The sequence below is a fragment of the Myotis brandtii genome, unplaced genomic scaffold, assembly GCF_000412655.1.
Source record: "Myotis brandtii unplaced genomic scaffold, ASM41265v1 scaffold257, whole genome shotgun sequence".
Lineage (NCBI taxonomy): Eukaryota > Metazoa > Chordata > Mammalia > Chiroptera > Vespertilionidae > Myotis > Myotis brandtii.
In genome coordinates this window covers 963,508-982,925 of record NW_005359757.1, presented here as the reverse complement: position 1 = coordinate 982,925, position 19,418 = coordinate 963,508, and the positions used below count along the sequence as shown (strand labels likewise).

General features: G+C 42.5%; 1 pseudogene; it reads right to left on the bottom strand.

Moving 5' to 3' along the window:
• Positions 1–17,440: 17,440 nt before the first annotated feature.
• On the bottom strand, positions 17,441–18,746 carry LOC102259303 (annotated as a pseudogene).
• Positions 18,747–19,418: the final 672 nt, after the last annotated feature.

Sequence of the window (19,418 nt, the reverse complement as noted above, 5' to 3'; positions counted from 1 at the left end):
AAATGTCTGTCAAGAAAGAGAGGAGGGAGTCAATGGGGAACAAAACACAACAACAAAAACAGAGGGGACATATGTAATACTTCTACAATAAAGATAAATTTTAAAAAATAAAATAAAGAGGAAAAAATGTTCTCTAAATTCAAGGACTCAGAATACTATCCATATCAGGCCTTACTGAAGCATCCCCCAGAGAACAAAATTCACTCAACCAAAAGGTAAGAGGAATTTCAGTCAAAAGACTGGGGTGAACACTGTTTAACAGCTGAACTAGGACTAAATCAAAGCCTAACTTAAGGGTTACAAAATAAAATGTGAATCTGAGCATTATATTTATTTATATTTTCACTATTGGGGTTATTTTAAAAATTATAGTCATAATTTCCCTCTATTGACTGCCTTTATAATTAGACGTCATACAATTCTTAGAACTCTTTTTTTTCCAGACAATATCTATTGGTTCCTACTGAAGTAGCTTGAAACTTCTTCCTCCTCTTTTCTTCACCCAATTTTAGTCAACAGTAACATCATTTGTGGTGGGCTGAACTGTGTCTTCCCAAAATTCATGAGGTAGGTATATGCCTACTTTTCTGAAAAAAATGCCATGCCTTTTTCCTGACGTGTTTGTACCAATTTACATTCTCACCCACAGTGTGTGGAAGCTTTTATTGTTTCACCATCTTGTGAGTATATGGTGCTGACAGTTATTTTAATTTTAGGCTTTCTCCTGAATGTGTAGTGGGTGGTATTTCATGTGGTTTTGGTTTGTGTTTCCCAATGACTAATGGTGTTAAGTAAGTTTTATGTATATCCTCATGTTTACCCCATGATTGAAGCTATTCTTTAATATGAAGTTGTCCATGCCTTCAAAATTCTGTTGGGATTATAACCAGATTACTTTAGTCCCACACATTCATTTGAGGGGTGTCACAATTTTCATATTTAGTCTTACTTTCTTTTATTCATTATTCAAAGATTTTTATCTCTTTCAGGAGGCACTTTCATTTTATTTCATATAGCAGTAATGGCGAACCTATGACACGCGTGTCAGAGGTGACATGCGAACTTATTTTTTTGGTTGATTTTTCTTTGTTAAATGGCATATAAATAAATATATAAAATAAATATCAAAAATATAAATCTTTGTTTTACTATGGTTGCAAATATCAAAAAATTTCTATATGTGCCACGGCACCAGAGTTAAGTTAGGGTTTTTCAAAATGCTGACACGCCGAGCTCAAAAGGTTCGCCATCACTGTCATATAGGTTCTAAGCTAGTTTTGTTAGAATTCTTCATAGATATTTTATGTGTTTGTAAATATTATAGACAAGTTATGTTTTTAAAAATGTTTTTGTTTATGGGAAAGGTCCATTGGTAGATATTTATCTTGTATCCAGCAACAAAATTAAACTTTATTGTAAGTTACATAGCTTTTCAGTTCTAGTTATGATCATATCACATTAAAAAATCTTTTTCAAATAGATACATCTTTTTTTAACTTTTCTATTGCATTGTCTAGCATAGTCGTTCTGAAGCATGGTGATTTTGCCTCTCAACAGACATTTGGCAAGTCTGGAAACAGTTTTGATTGTTGCAACTGGAGGAGGTGCTATCTAGTAGGTAGACGCCAGGCGTGCTGCTAGACATCTCACAATGCATGGACAACTCCCCATGACAGACCCATCTGGCTCAAAAATGTCAGTTGCTCTGAGTCTCAAATACTCTGCTTAAAAACTGTCAGAAAAACACAAAGTAGTGTTGAGGATAAAGCAATCTTGTCTTATTCCTGATTTAATGTCTATGATAGTCACCAATATGTATAAAGGGAATTTATTCAAGAATGCATAGTGAACTGGTAATTCTCTAGTGGTAACAAGCTCACCATGGCAGTGATTTTCAAGAAGGGTGATTTATAGGAAAGGTGTGGAGGTAAAGCAATTCACTATGTTCTAACTACAACCTGGGGCATGCCCTTCCCCACTAGAGTGACTGTACTAGACAAGGCTTGTTCATATCAGGCAGGCTACTTTGGGCCTGCATGTAGAAGCCCAGGCCCTTGTATTTTATTAAAACAACTAGAGGCCCGATGCATGAATTCATGCATGGATGGGGTCCCTCGGCCTGGCTGGTGATTAGAGCTATTTGGGCTGGTTGGCTGGAGGGACAGACCACGGGAAGTTGGCCACCAGCGGGAGGTTGGCTGTGGGAGCACACTGACCACCAGAGGGCAGCTCCTGCATTGAGCATCTGCCCCCTGGTGGTCAGTGCGTGTCACAGTGACTGGTTGACCAGTCATAACGGTCTCTTAGACTTTTATATATAGAGACTAGAGGCCCAGTGCAAAAAATTCATGCATGGGAGGGGTGTCCCTCAGCCCAGCCTATGCCCTCTCTCAATCTGGCACCCCTTGTGTAGGGTCCCTAGACCTGGCTGATGATCAGAGCCTATCAATGCTTTTCTTTCCCTGGCTGCCAGCAGCTGGCCCTGCCCCCGCCACTGCTTGCCATCTGTGCGGCGCTGCCCCCCTCCCCTGCCACTGGTCACCTCCCTCTTCGGTGACAGGTGTGGGGTGCAATCACTTGGCTGGCCTGGGCCTTCCTCTGTGGGTCAATCGCTGGCCGGCCCCACACACCCATCACAGCATCGCTGGACAGTGGCCCGGGCCTCCCTATGTGGGGTGATTGATCTCAGCATTCCCGATCGATTGCCCCACAGAGGGGGGCCCTGCCCACCTGCTGCAGCACCACCAGCTGGGCGGCTCCACGATCGATGGCTCTGCTGGGGGAGGTCCCACCCACCCGCTGCAGCACCGCTGGCTGGGTAGCCTGGGCCACCCTCTTTGGGGTGATCAATCTCAGGGCTCCGTGATCAATCACCGCACAGAGGGTGGCCTGGGTCTCCCTCTATGGAGCGATCGTGGTGCAATGGCAGGGCACCCTGACCAATCACATAGCACCCGCCTTGGCTGGCCTGGTGCCAGTGCACGTCATAGCATGGTCGTCTGGAAGGTCATCCGCACGGTCCTTCTGCTATTCAGTCGTTCTGGTGATTTGCATATTATGCTTTTATTATTATAAATCATTGTTCACAGTGAAGTTCTTTGCATTAAAGCTTTTGTGAGCTTATTATTTTCATGTTCAAATATGTCTATTCTGCCCCAAATGATTTTTCCCCTCAGCATTCTGAAGATGCTATTCCTATTTTGTCTTTGCATCTAATATTGATGAGAAAGCTGTTAGTAATATGACAGTTTTCTTTCTTTGTAAATGATGTATTTTGCAGTGAGTTTTTACATCCTTGATATTCTAACATTTTGCTACAATGGATCTTTTTCTCAACTCCTCTTCTCTCCTGGAGCTCTAAATTACATCTTTCATTGGAACTCCATGTCTTAAAATTTAAAATACCATTTGCTATTCCTTTGGCTGAGAATTTCTTAGTTTACTTCAATATCCCTTGTTTGATCAGTTGTGTCTATTTCTATATTCAACCCATTTGTTGACTTGAATTTTCCCCAAGGTATATATCTCATTGGATCTTTCTATGACCCCTTCTCATTTCAAAAGAGATACTTCTAAGATTAAATGTTTTAAGATTCTGTCTCAATTTCAGTTATGTTGTCTTTTTAAATTGGATTTATTGGGGTGACATTGGTTAATAAAATCATTCAGGTTTCAAGTATACACTTCAAGAAAACATCTGCATACTGCATCAGGCGCTCACCACCCAAAGTCAAGTCTCCTTCAGTCCCATTTGTCCCTTCTTTGCCCTTTTCTGACTCCACCCCCCTCCTCTTTTCCTCTATCACCATTCTGGTGTCTGTGCCTATGTCATATTTTTGCTTAATCCCTTCACCTTTTTTCACCCAATCCCCTTCCATGGGACAGCTGTCAATCTGTTCTATATATCTATGCTTCTGTTTCTATTTGGTTTGTTAAATCACTTTTTGTTGATTAGATTCTACATATAAGTGAAATTATATGGTATTTGTCATTCTCTGGCTGGCTTACATCACTTAGCACAGCGGTTCTCAACCTGTGGGTCGAGACCCCTTTGGCGGTAGAACGACCCTTTCACAGGGGTCGCCTAAGACCATCCTGCATAACAGATATTTACATTATGATTTATAACAGTAGCAACATTACAGTTATGAAGTAGCAACGAAAATAATTTTATGGTTGGGTCACAACATGAGGAACTGTATTTAAAGGGCCAGAAGGTTGAGAACCACTGACTTAGCATAATAATTCCATTATGTATTAGCTTCCCTCAAGTTTATGAGGTGGCACTATTATCTAAATTAACTAATATATAATCTGAAAAGGTACTGTTCTAAATACTTTTACACATTCATTTACTTAATCCTCTTGTTAACTCTATGAACTAAGTACTATTAACGCTACTTTGAAGTTGACTAAACTGTGTCAATGAGTGATATAAAAACTTACTCAAGGCCATGGAACTAGTAAGTTTTGGAGTCAGGACACAATCCTATGGAGTACCTTTCCATCCCAGGTGGTACTAGTCCCCCAAGTTGCATGCTCATTGCTTGTTCCTGAAAGTAATTACCCCAACAGCTGCTAGCTTGCCCACAGTGGATGGCGTAGGCTCATCCACAGTTGTTTGCTGTCTTAATTGCCTGTGTACCTTCCTGGTCCCTATGCATACCTCAGGTTATGAAAGGGCACCTGGGTTGCAGCCACTTGTTCCCTTAAATATTTCTAGTGAGTAAACATTTCTAGACCAAGAACTCTTGTTTTCAAGGTTAGCTTTACATTGATTCAAAGAAAATCCTACTATTTTTGTCAACTTTAAAATATGTAGTATATGAGGACACATATGTAATACCTCAATCAATAAAAAAATTAAAGATTGAAAAAAATATGTAGTATACAAGTTGAAGGGGAGGAAAACATTAGTGAGACCTAAGGTTTCACTACTTCATTACTATATCTACTTAATCTATTTGAAATTCCCAAATCTTGACCCTGCATCTGAGTGTTGTTGGGATCATGGGAGAAGGAGAGGCTTTTTTTTTTTAACCTAATGCACCAACTCTCCTTAGGAAGCTTTCTCCAAATTTAACACTGACTGAATTAAACCTTTTTTGTGCTTCAATAGCAATCTCTTTACACATAATTATAATGCAAAAACAGATTTAATTGTACACACAATGAAGGAAAGCAGTCTTCTGTCAAATGAAGATTAAGATCCTTAAATAGCTGATGTTGGGAATGACTACAATGGGAAGACTTGCTTTGTTGCCCTCAGATGTTGGGTCCATTTATCCGACAGGCTTTTTTTCAGCAGCCTTTTTCAATAATTCTTCCTGCTTCTGGACCTCCCTTTCTAATATTTTATAATATACAATATGGCATTGCAGGTGGTTTATGTCCTTCCTCTGTTTATCCAGGAACCTTTTCATGAAATTCAAGAGCTGCAGAAATAAACAGGGGAAAACCCTTTAGAACAGTGGTTCTCAACCTGTGGGTCGCGACCCCTTTGGCGGTAGAACGACCCTTTCACAGGGGTCGCCTAAGACCATCCTGCATATCAGATATTTACATTATGATTCATAACAGTAGCAACATTACAGTTATGAAGTAGCAACGAAAATAATTTTATGGTTTGGTCACAACATGAGGAACTGTATTTTAAAGGGCTAGAAGGTTGAGAACCACTGCTTTAGAACCTTGTCTGCAACAGGAGACAATCAAAAATCTTGCTACCCAAATTGTAACTCATTGACCTGCAGCCCTGGGAGCTTGTCAGAAAAAGAGAATCTCAAGTCCCACTCCAGACCTACTAAATCACAACCTGCATTTTAAGAAAGGAAGGGAGTTCATATGCACATAGAAGTTCAAAGAGCACTGATCTAAGACCTTGAAGACCTCCAGGTGAGTACAAATACCCACTTTCAATGAGTATGAGTGTTAGGATATCTCATCAAAAGTACAGATTAACTTAAACAAGCTACTATTGCAATGGTTTCCTACTCTGTTTTTTGAATCACATGGAGATTTCAAGTAGATGCCCAGATCCAATTCCCAAAGATTTAGATGTAAGTGGTCTGGTATAAGGCTCAGGTGTTTGTATCTCTTCAGAGTTCCTAAGCCAGTCCAATATGCATCTAGGGTTGGTATTTTTTGTACAAGGGAATTTTCCTCACTTTGATTTCCTGAGATGCTATGGGGTTAGTGAGAAAGAAGTTACCACCACAAGGTGGAGTGTTCACCATTAACCAGGAAGACGGCAGGATAATAAGTCACCATTAACATTCACTTTTGCAGGGACCATCAGGGACAGTGGTTCTCAAAGTGTGGCCCCTGGCCAGCAGGCAGCAGCATAACCTGAAAACTTGTTAGAAATGCAAATTCTCAGGCACCACATGAAAGCCATTGAATCAGAAACTCTGTGGGGTAGGGCCTAGCAGGTTGCTTGAGTAAATCCTCCAGGTGATCCTGGTACCTATTAACATTTAACTATTCCTGGTCTAGATTTAAAAGCCAGCAGCAAGTCATTTTGTTTAATTATCCAGAGCACACTTTTCCTGGGAAGCCCTCTCCATCTTGTGTTGAGTTGCATTCCCTCTTACCAGGGCACCTACTCCTCCCACCTCCAATCTACTCCCAGAAGTAGGTTCATATACTTCCTTGGGGGGAAACAAGCACGTGTTGGATGACCAGAGCCTTGGGCCCTCTTCCAAGAAGCAAGTCATAATTCAGAAGTGAACTATGATAGTACTTTCAAAACCAGCTACTACTTACATGACTGTCATTGTTGGCAATAGCTGTGATCTTCAGGTCTATCAGGAGCTGGCTTAACTGGGTCTCCAATTCCAAAGCATACTCCAGAGCTTTTATGCCGGTTTGCCAGTTATCTACCTCAGGCCGCTTTAGGAGAGAAACAGGGAAGTCACCTGGGGCACAGCTTTCTTACATTAGACTTCCTGGGTCGAATTATGTCTAGGTTTGTAGTATAACCCAATACTTTCTAAGCTTTGTGGCACAATGGAATCAAACTGGCATCTTAAATCCTGATGTCTGGATTTTAGCTGCAGACATAATGCAATGACTGAAATGGTAGGAGTGCAAGCTCAGCATCAGGATTTTAAAAGTTCCTCATGTAATTTTAATGTGCTTATATACAAAGCATGGATGCCACTAGCACAGCTACATGCACTATTCCATTAGCTTTTGAATTCCTTGATGGTGGTTTAATTCCATAACTACCAGACATTAACTAGTTCTTTTTATAAAACTGGAGTTAACAGAACCCTTCAGATAAGTAAGCATGTTTCTACTAGTAGCTGTAATACCCCCGCTAATGTTTAGATGATTTATTTCAAATGTCCATCCCAGCAAAAAAAAAAGCTCGTTTCATTACACTGAAGAGGTAGTCATTTCAGATACCTGGGTGTGCATCTGAATTAATCTAATGATCTGATAGAGCAGCGGTTCTCAACCTTGGCTGCACATTAGAATCACCTGGGGATCTTTAAAATCCTGATTTCTGGGCCTCATCCTTTTTTAAAATCCTGATTTCTGGGCCTCGTCCTCCGGAAATTCTGTTTCTTTGTTACTAATGTTGTGGCCTCACCCCATAACAAAGAAACAAAATTTCCGAAGGAGGAGGCCCAGAAATCAGGATTTTAAAGATCCCCAGGTGATTCTAATGTGCAGCCAAGGTTGAGAACCCCTGTGATAGAGGATGGTAACTCTTCTAGGAAGTGGCCATTCAAGTTGTGCTTCTCAATCTGCCTGAGCATTAGAGTCACCTGGGGAGCTCATTAAAATAGAGCTCCTTGGGCCCCACCTCTAGAGGATCTGATTCAGGTTGTCCATGAATTTGCATTTCTGATGATTTCCCAGGTGATGCTGATGCTCTGGTCCAGAGACCACACTAGCTGTGGCTCCTTGAGAAAAACTAAGCAACCATTTGGTGGCTGCAATTTACTCAAATGATATAAAGAGGCTACCAAGAAGACTGATGCTTGCCCTCCAAGCTGGTTACTGTAATCTCATGTGTAATATGGGTAAAAACCAGTAAGTTATTTGGCAACAAATAATTTAGTTCTCTAGACCCAGCAGAGGCACCATTAAAATCATTATGACAAATTACATAGTCACCTTAATCACTGGTAGGCAGATGGTATTCCCAAGTCCTATTAGATATTTTAGGAATTGCTTTCCATGTCCCCTTTTCACCTCAGCTTGGTCTTCAAAGAATGCAGAAAAAACAGGTTCTCTTGCGTCATCAATATAACAACAGGCCTGGGACAGAGGTGAGAATGAGGGGAAACTGGAGGTGAGACAAGCTAATTTTTAAAGCTGGAAATCTTACACAAACTCACGTTGTTATCACTATGGTTGTCCCAAAAAAAGCCCTCTTTGTTCAGTATAGGATCCTTGGTTTGTCCTTTGACTTCCAGAAGACCCCAGCTATCTTTCAAACCCAAACTACCTCAAAGAAAAACCACCCAGATTTTAATATGCTTCGGCCTAATCTTTGGCAATTAAGGCCTCTTTAATGATCAGATTTGTGAACCCCACATGCTAGCACTGATATCCAGTAATTGTATGTAAACTCAGCAAAAGTCCAGTATAAATTAAATTATATTTAAACATCAATCTATTTCACCAATCCTAACACATCTACATTACCTCTAAATTAAATATGGGTGAAAAATTACTTATTCAGTCTACCACCAGTGTCTGATGCCCGTATGGTTTGGTTAACACACTGGAAAGAACTGTGATTCTCCCATCATAGTCCATAGTTTGCAATCACAGTTCTAAATCATTAGCCACAAAGCAGCAAAATCCTAGGCACTAGGTTGCTGTTTCATCTATCATCACAACACAAACATGGCCATAACCACCATTACTAAAGAGCCATAGGATATATCCAAGCTGAAACCTTCCTCCCAGTGGCTCCAGAACCCATACTGACCATACATAAATAAGCATCACTGATGTGCAGCTCATAAGATGCCACATAATTAATAGCAACCTCATACTCTTTAGAGACAGGGTGCTTGAATGCCATCACAGCTTTAGAGAAAACCAGGCATACACAGTGCTACTCACTGTGGACTTCTTAAATACTAGTAGGCAGATAGCCACTTTCATACAGCTGAAAACTAGATAAAATTCTATTCAGGTGAGATCGATAGCTAGTCATCTGTGAATGAGGACATTGTTTCTGCATGAAAAAACCATTCTCACCTTTTAAAAAAAGGTGTGGGGGAAATTTAATTCTCTTAAATATCCCAGCCAGTGTAGAGCACTGTCTCATATGTTTTCTCTATGATTTGAGAGGGCTGATATACTTCTTGAATAGAAAAGTAGTAATAGAGAAGACACATTAGCTTTAATATAGTCTTTTCTTTAAAAACAATTTATAGCACTTCATGCTAGGTCCTATGGGGAATCTAAGAAGACTCACTAAAATATATTATTTGCCAATAAGGGACATAACCCCCCACTCCATAGGGCCACAACATACATAATTGATCTTAAGACAGGATATGATGGAGGTTCTGGAGTGGCAAAGCATATGTAGCTGAAGTGGCAGGTCACCAAGTCTATCTCTAGAGGGCGGTTAGGAGCCTGGGAGTTTCCTGAAGGACAGCTATCCTTAGAGAAGGAGCCAGGCATTCTCACTTTGGTCCAGTCACAAGGATAAATACATCATCAAAGGGAAGAGGTCATTACAAAAAGTCCTACTATTTGTCAGTTTTGCTTCTTGACCCAACCCTGCCCATGTCCCTAATTGAATTCCTGCCTTGGTCTTGGAAGGTACTTTAAGCAGATGCTTCTCAAACTGAAATTTGTATATAAATCACCTGGTGCTCTTCTAAAGCTGCAGATTCTGATTCATGGGGCCTGAGATTCCACATTTCTAACAAATCTGCCAAATGTTGCTGGTCCAGGGACCACATTTTGAGTAGTAAGTGTTTACATATAGTCCTAAAAAGCTATTTCAATAAAAATTTGGTAAGATGTGGAACACAAATGGCACTACTGAGGACCCCCTCATAGGAGAGAAGAAGGGGACCATCCCTGCTGCTTCTCCACAGACCACCGCAGTGCTTGGCATGCCAGAGCTCCCAGGACCTCCGTGGCAGCACCCTGGGGAGGCAGCAGTGCGGCCCTCAGCAGCAATATCTAGCCTATGAAGGTTACAGCAGGGGAATGGGAAAGATAATGGTAGCTGACTAATAGTTAACTGGTTTTGTTCATAGTATGTGTAAAACCTCTCCTGAACTCCCAATAGAATTTGGGGAAACCTTTCAGGAGATTAGGGTCCTATGTGAGCAGGTAGAGAGACAAATACCAATGAAATCTGGATTTTTACTTACTGTTAATGTGACCCCATCTATGGGATAGTAAATCTAGAAGATAAAGATTTTACTTACTGGAAGATATGAATGTTTGGATATTTCTGGATAGATCAACTTAAGGTCTTAAGAAAAGATATTATCTTTCCAGGTAAACATTCCATGGTTCTACCTTTCCATTAGGGCCAAAACACAGAACTGGATACATATGAAGAAAACATTCTTCTTCTTTAGGGTTAAATATTATTGAGGAATATTGCTATCTAATCATTTAAAAACAACCTCACAATATACAGAAAAAAGGAGAAGAAAGAAACACATCAGTAATGGTTGTGTTAGTATGATATCTTTACAGGTAATTTTTTCCTGTTTTCTATACTTTTGAACTTTTATAATTATAATATATTTTCATTTTGATAAAGAAGCCTAACAGTTACCTTTCTAGTGAATTAGCATAATGTAATCTCCACATGTATTTATGAATATGCTATTTTTTAATTATTGCAAATGTAATGCTTGATCATTATAAACTACTAGAGGCCAGTGCATGGAATTTGTGCACTGGGGGGGGGGGCAGTGGTCCCTCAGTCTGGATTTTGAGAGGGTGCAGACCAGGCCAAGAAACCTCACTGGTGCACAATCGGAGCTGGGGAGGGACACAAGAGGTTGGCCAGCTGGGGAGGGACCGTGGGAGGGGGAGGGCTCAAGGGCGTGTCCCGCCCATCTGGCTCAATCCTGATGGGCCTGACCCCAGCAGCAAGCTAACCTACTGGTCAGAGCACATCATAGCAACTGGTTGACCAGTTGGCTGTCTGCCCCCTGGTGGTCAGTTCATGTCATAGTGAGTGGTTAAGCGGCCTTAGCATATCATTAGCATATTACACTTTGATTGGTTGAATGGCCGACCAGATGACTGGACACTTAGCATATTAGGCTTTTATTATATAGGATTCCAAAATTATAGAAATACATAATGTAGAAAGTGACAGCCCATGGGTAGCACTGAGGTTCCAATATATATTTTAAATTTAATTTGATTCAGTATTAACTTTTGTAACCTGATGAATTGACTTTTGAATTATGGGACATTCTCTGACTGATTTATAAACTTCCCCCCTCCCCCCTGGAATGTGCTGGAGATACAAAGACAACTTTTTAAAAAATTATATCATTTCTTAAAATTTCATTTAAATGTAATACAAATCTCCATGGCAGCACCCTGATGGAGGCAGCATGTTTTCTGACTTTTAAGTCTGGGTTTGGTATCCCCTCCTTTGTGCTCCATGGTTATAGAAATTCTTTCCACACCTTTGTAACTGCTTGCTTGCTTATCTGTGCCTTCTCTCCTAGGTCGTGAGCTCCTTGAAGGCACTTGTGTTGTGCTGTGGAGTTGCCATCATCTAGCATAGAAGAGGAAGTAGCAGGTCATCAATAGATATCCAATCACTATGAAGGAATAAGTAAATGGTCAAACATTTAAAGGGCAAACAAAAATATGGAAGGCAAGTATATGATGAGACTGAAAATGTAAAATAAATTATCAGGAAGCATAAACTTTCATGTGTGTTGGGGGTTATTTATTTATAATAGCCATTTTTGGAAATAACCTAAGTATCCATCAGTGGATGAATGGATAAAGCAATTGTGTATATGTAGATACATACATATACAGTGGAATATTATTCAGCCATAAAAACAAATAAAATTTTGCCATTTGGGAAAACATGGGTGGACCTCAAGGGCATGTGCTAAGTGAAATAAGTTCAACAAAGTTAAACAAATATTGTATGCTCATTCTTATATGTGGAAGCTAAAAAAACAAAACAACAAAAACAAGCTCATTGATACAGAGAACAAACTTGAAGTAGGCAGAAGCAGGAAGCAGGTGAATGAAGGGAGAAATAGGTAAAGGGAATAAAAAAGATGAATGAATGCAGGAATAAATGAATGAATGAATGAATAAATAATTAGTGAATAAATAAATATATCGGGAAATGCAAATGACAAATTTTAAAAGAAAAACAACCTGATTTCAAGACCCACTCTAAATTTAATCAAGACAGTTTGGAGTTGACATAAAGATAAATATACAGTACACCAGCTTAGAGTTTAGGAATAAATCTATACATATATGATCACTTGGTTTTCAATACGTGTACCCAAGGTAATTTTAAAAAATCACATTGAAACATTTTATTACCAATATAAACTTCTTAAAAGTATACCTAAAACATTAACAACTTTTTCTTACATGAAGTTCTGAGAATCAAAATGAAAGGTAGGAAAGACATAAAAGTATAGGACTACTCAATCATGGTGTATGTTGTCTAAAGAATATGCCAAGTCCTTGGCATCATTGGTTTCAAAAGTATTTAGATATAATAAAATTATAAATCCACACATTTTAATTAAATCAAATATCAAATCCTTTGCTCTATGAATAGTTGACCTGATGACAAAAGAACCTCTATTTCAGAAAAGTATTTTCATTGATAATTTGTTAACATCTGATGCTTCTGTTGAATATTTTGCATCATATTTATTGTACTTTTATGAGATCTGATCTGCACCAAGAAATTGACAGTGGCAATAAAAAATGACCACAAAACTCTAGACATGCAAGACAACTGAATCATATGCCCATATTAGGAAGAAGATGAGATGATAAAGTCCACCCAGTACATGACCATAAAGAAACTCACCTGTAACAGGAAGGTCCTGTTAGGCTCTAGGAGGCCCTTTTCTCTGGGGAGCTCTGTAGGAAGGGGCTGGTGGTGTGAAGGTGCTGGGACTGCCTCTGATAATTCCTGAAAAGGAGGCATCTCTAAGTAGTGGCAGTATGGAAAACAGGCTCTGGATGATAGCTTGTAAGGGAAAGGGAGAAGTATTTATGGTATTCGGCAGATTGGTCTTGGCACATTAGAAACCACAGTGTAGGAGATAAGGTTCTACAAAAGACAAACTGAGAACTCACAGAAGAAGAAGGAATGGGAGATGGAACTGGTGGATTTCTGTTTAAACCTGGCCAACCAGGCGGTGCTGGACCTGAGGAGGATGGCCTGGAGCATGCTCAGGAGGCAGGTGTTGCAGATGGAGAGGCCCCTCATCACCTTGTTCATGTAGAAAAGCACCTAACATTTGAAGACATTCTGAAAGTTCAGTGACTCACAGAGGTCTGGAGACACAAGAACAATACGGTGAGGAGCACCTTCTGTGGACCAGGGCCCAGTGAGAGGGTCAGGTCGGGTGGATGGCCTTAGGCCTGAAATCCAGGAGTGGAGGAGAAGTAGGAATGTGTGAGCTGAGAGTCCAATCCCAACTTGGAACAAAAAGCAATTTTTAATGGAAACATAAATAGAAAGTGAGCATCTTAGAGGAAAAGAAAAGGAAACATTTCATATTTTAGAAAAAATAGACCTCCCATCATCGTTATTTATTCACATAATAAAATTAACATTGCCATCATCATTTTAATTTTACCCATCTATTCTTAACTCTATGTCATAACATTTTAATAATACAAACTTGGCATGAGTTTAGACACCAAATAATTCATATATATCAAATACCATCCACAGTCATACCTACATCGGGTACAATGACCTACACATTTTTTATAACCTGGGCTTACTTTTTAGCAAGCACTTCTTTACTTTCTGCATTCCTTCATATCTTATTCACAAGCTAGTATAGTGTTGTGCATATTAAAATAAATCATCAGCATTTGTACAAGTGAACTGAGCATATCTATAATAATAAAAGGGTAATATGCTAATTAGACTGGGAGACCTTCTGGATGTCCTTCTGGACAAAGCCATGGTGGTGGGGCGGAGGCAGAGGTGGTTAGGCGCAATCAGGCTAGGAGGGGAGGGCAGTTGGGGGCGATCAGGATGGCAGGGGGGGCAGTTTGGGGCAAGCAGGCTGGCAGGCAGAGTGGTTAGGGGCAATCAGGCAGGCAGTCAGGCAGGTGAGTGGTTAGGAGCCAGCAGTCCTGGATTGCAAGAGGGATGTCCTACTGTCAGTTTAGGCCCGATCCCTGTAAACTGGCAGTAGGACATCCTTCAAGGGGTCCCAAGTTGGAGAGTGTGCAGCCCGGGCTGAGGAACACTCCCTCCCCCATGCACAAAATTCATGCACTGGGTCACTAGTCTATATATATAAAAGCCTAATATGCTAAGTGTCCGACTGAGCGGTCAATTGACAGGCAGGCAGGCAGGTGAGCAGTTAGGAGCCAGTGGTCCTGGATTGTGAGAGGAATGTCCGGCAGTCGGACATCCCCCAAGGGGTCCCAGATTGGAGAGGGTGCAGGCCGGGCTGAGGGACACCCCCTCCTCCATGCATGAATTTCATGCACAGGGCCACTAGTTGTATGCTAAATGGAAAAAGAATCAACAAAGAGATTTCAGAGAAAAAAAAGTTCTGTTTAATCTACCTCACATCACATCACTTTGACATTTTTCATTTTTCTTCCATATTCCATATTTAAGTGCCCTTGTAATTACTTGGTGTCCATCCTGATAATTCGGGATAATCTATCTATTGTAGAGTCAGAGGATTATTATCCTTAGATGGATTATTAGCCATCTTCACCTTAATTCCTTCTTTTTCATTGGTCTGGGCAGGGGTCCTCAAACTACGGCCCTCGGGCCACATGCAAATACAAATATTGTATTTGTTCCCGTTTTGTTTTTTTACTTCAAAATAAGATATGTGCAGTGTGCATAGGAATTTGTTCATAGTCTTTTTTTAAACTATAGTCCGGCCCTCCAACGGTCTGAGGGACAGTGAACTGGCCCCCTGTTTAAAAAGTTTGAGGACCCCTGGCTGGGGTATGAGATGTGGACACCTTTTTGCAAATTAAAAATGACCCTGGCTCTCTCCTAATTTAGTTTTCACACCAGAGAAAACTCTCTTCATTTCAGAAGGGCATTGTTAAGGCTCTCAGTTTTCAAGAGGACAAACAAATTTAAAAACTCATGCATTTGGTTATATTTATGGACTCTCTTATATTGAAAAAATGAAAATATTGTAAAAAAAAATATATAAAATTTGATGAATGGCAAATAATCCTGTGAACAATACATGTTCTTTAAAATTTGTACTTTCGTCCTCTAGCTAAGCCTTTTTTTTCTCCTAAATTGTTTCCTACAGGCTGAAACTTCATTACATACAACTCTAGTAAGAGTGTAAGATTATAGCTTTCAAAATGAATAGTTTTGTGACTGCATAAAAGATCGCTGCATATCAACTTAATGTATCCTAGGGAAATTAGAAATCATCTACTTTCAAAAACCACTAGGAAATGATCATAGTAGGTATTGTGATTTGATATGAAAATGGACGTATACATAAATATGCTTTATAGGAATTCAAATGCAGAAGGAAAAAGAATACATCAGTATTTTAGACTGTATAGTTTCTCTGGAGACATAATCAGAAGTGCCAAATCTTGTATCTATGTTCACCACGATAGCCACTTTCATTACTTCAATGGACAAATATTAATTTGTGATCCTTAATTTAAATGCATGTTACAATGAAAAAATAGAAATAAAACTTTTTAATATTCCCCTCACCCATAAAAAAACCTGTCTGTTTTCCAACAAAAGGGCAAGTATGATTTCGTAAGACTTTAGTGTCTTAATTCTATGCAATTATATTGTAACTAGAGGCCTGGTGCACGAATCCGTGCACGGGTGGGGTCCTGAGGGGGTTTGGGGGGAACCAGGACGCTATCGGCCCTCCAGGTGGTCAGTGGTTCACCCTTGCTGGCCTGGGATCCGGATCCGTCCCACAGATGTTCCCACTCATTGTCAGGAGCCACCTAGCAGCCACTTTTATTTTTTTTTGACACTTCAACTGTTTATTCCATAATCAGAAATGTATCTATGTTACCACAGATGATGAAACACCACTGTAAATAGATTGAAAGCAGAAAATAGGTAATTTCACACTATGTCCTAGTTATCAACCCAGATAATGAGGGGAATCTAATAGTCTGAGGGGTTCAAGAAGAATGTCACCCACATGGCAACGAAATCCAAGTGCTCTAGAAACCAATACCAGGCCAGCCACAGGCCTCACTTCACAGACAGCCTGAACATGCACAGGGTGCTGGGCTCTGTGGTGGCTGCGTATCTTTCTGTGTAGTTGTCTGTGGGCCAACTGCTCACTTCCTTCTTGTTTAGGGCGAGCAGCACGTGAGGGCAGAGCACGCTGTCGTGGAACGCAGAGAGCTTCTTGGAGCTGAGGGGAGTCGTCGGGCCCACGGGGGGAGAGGTGGACACAGAGGACACTATCTCACCCAATTGTGGGGTGGGCTGGCCGGCCTTCATCTGCCTGACCCCACCTAGGGAGGGACTGAGCAGGGTGTCTGCCTCTCCATTCTCCATCCTTCCATCTGTGACACCTGTCACCCTTGCCAGGCCTCCCCCAAAGTGAGTTCAGCTCAATCCCTGAATGTAAAAGGGCACAGGGGGAGTGGTGGGGGGCGGGGAGCTCCAATCAGTGCCACTCGATTCCCAGCAACAGGATCTGGTCTGAGGATGGTGGCCACAGCTGCAGAACATAGATCCATTTCAAGAAAAGTTGGGAATGCAGACTTTCATAGAGCCCCTATGAAAAAAAGCTGGCAGTTTATTAATATTGTGGCAAAGACACCTTCAAGAGTAACATACGCGGGTAAAGTCAGGGCCAAACCTGGCCATTTCCTCATCCAATCTCTGTGAGGTGCGTGGACAGAACCAAGTCTCAGCTCTTTGCAGGACACTTCAAGGGTTTTTTTAAGCCTAAAGGACAGTAGTTTGTCTCCATTCTTGTTCTTTGGGACTTTTTCATCAGTGGATAAAAGGATATGTATATTGGGGCAATCCTCTCGAGATACAATATTACAGTTGCACCCATGTGATGAAGACAGCGCCCCTCAGAGGGAGGGAGCCGACAGATGGGGAGCAGGGAATTCTGAAAACCAAAGGGATGACAGAGACGCTAAGCCTTTCCTTCACACATCTGACACCCCTCCTCAGGCGGTCTGCAGGCCGGGCGTCTGCTGGACCTTTACCACTTGATGTCCCGGCTGCTGGCAGGCTTCCCTGGCCCTGCTAGGCGGTGTGCAGGGCCACCTGGGCCTGGGGGGAGTCACCCCCCTCCCCCAGCCACTCCCGGTAAAGCTCCTGCACCTGGGCACTGGTCTCTGGGGGCCACACCTTCCCCCGGAGGTGGAAGGCTCAGATGCCTTCCATCTGCCACAGCAGTGCCCTGTCCCTGTCCGCACGCCCGTCCTCTACATGGGCCTGGCCCCTGCCGCTTAGGCATCCCTGGCGCAGGCCAGGACCTCCACGAAGTGGCAGGCCCTCTTCAGCTTCAGGGCCATGTACTGGATAAGCAGCTGCAAAGTGTAGCAGAACCTGTCCATCCCTTTCAAGGGTGACCTCCTGGAAGTCTTTGTTCCTCAGGGTGCGGTAGGTGAGCACCCCCATGTCCTCGTTGAACAGCTCCTTGGCTGGGTGCCTGAAGATGTGTGCCAGGTACCCGTCGGAGCTGGTACCCTCATGGAGCCTCATCTCCTCCTCTTTCATGTCTCCAAACAGAGTGTCCACGGTGGCATCATTTGAGGAGAGGTCACTTTGCTCCATTACCTGGACAATTTCACCTGAGGTTAGCACCCCGGGAACTATGCAAAGTTGTGGGAACATCTTCTCGAAGGGCCTCCAGTTCTTGTCATAACACGGGGCAACAATGACATGGAAAATCTTGTCTGAGGACATGTTCTGCCATCTGGTGAAGTAATCCTGCACCAGAGAGCCCATGATCTGCTGGGGAAACTTGGCCGTTCAGAGGTGGGGAGTGATGGGGTGACCCAGAACGCGCTCCGCATATGGACCCAGTGGGGCAGGTGGAGGTCAACATGGGTAGCTGGGGCTCTTCCTCACGGTGCTGGTGGTACCAACACACAAATTCTTTCTGACTCTCCAGGATGCTGAAGTCCGTGGCTATCATTATGTCAAAGACAGTGTGCCCCAAGGCTTTTGAGGAAGCTGCAGAGCCTTCTGGATGCATCAGTGACACTGAGGCTGAATTTAGCAGCAAAATAAGGCAGAGACTGAGGACACACGGACACTGCCAGCACCTTGTGCTGTGAGGTATCATATTTCTTATTAAGGTTCAGAACATGGAAGAAGTCCTTGGTGTTCTGCTGAGAAACTTGGACTCTTTCCTCTGCGGTCACACAACTGTCACATGCCAGGCAGTCACTCAGCAATATCTTGGCATCAGCCAACTTAAGGAATTCTCCCTTCTCTCCATTGTCCTGAGCTGGACTCCGGATGTTAACTGCGGCATTCTCTTGGTCATCAGTTTTTGTTTTTTTATTACATTCCTTCCGTGCATGCAGTTATCACACTTCATGTGGAGAGGTGTGGGCAGGGGGGGCCAGTGTGCATGACCTGGAGGAAGCAGGGGAGAGCAGTCACAGCTCCCTGTGGAGCTTTTAGGGAGGGGAAGCAGCCAAGGTGCCCGAGGTTGAGTTCCAGGAGGTTGGTGGCACTGTAGGGTTCCTGCCAGCGGCACTGGTCCATGGGTGCCTGGCCCATTCTCCGGAGATTGAACCTGCAGGACTACTGAGGGAGTGAGTGACTGCCTCCTGGCTGGTGGTCGTTCTGGTTGTTATGGTCGCTGGCTTTATATATATACTAGAGGCCCGGTGCACAAAAATTTGTGCACTCGGGGGGGGAAGGGGGGATCCCTCAGCCCGGCCTGTGCCCTCCCACAGTCTGGGACCCCTCGGGAGATAATTACTTGCTGGCTTAGGCCTGCTCGTGGGTGGCAGAGGGCAGGCCCAATCCCTAGGTGTAGCCCCTGGTCGGGCTCAGAGCAGGGCCGATTGGGGGTTGGGGCACCGCCCCCTGTCACACTCAAGGCAGGGTCGATGGGGAGGTTGCGGCGCCACCCCCTGTCACGCACAGAGCAGGGCCCATCAGGGGGTTGGGGAGCTCCCCCCTGTCACGCACAGAGAAGGGCCAATCAGGGAGTTGAGGAGCTCCCCCCTGTCACTCACAGAGTAGGGCCGATAGGGGAGTT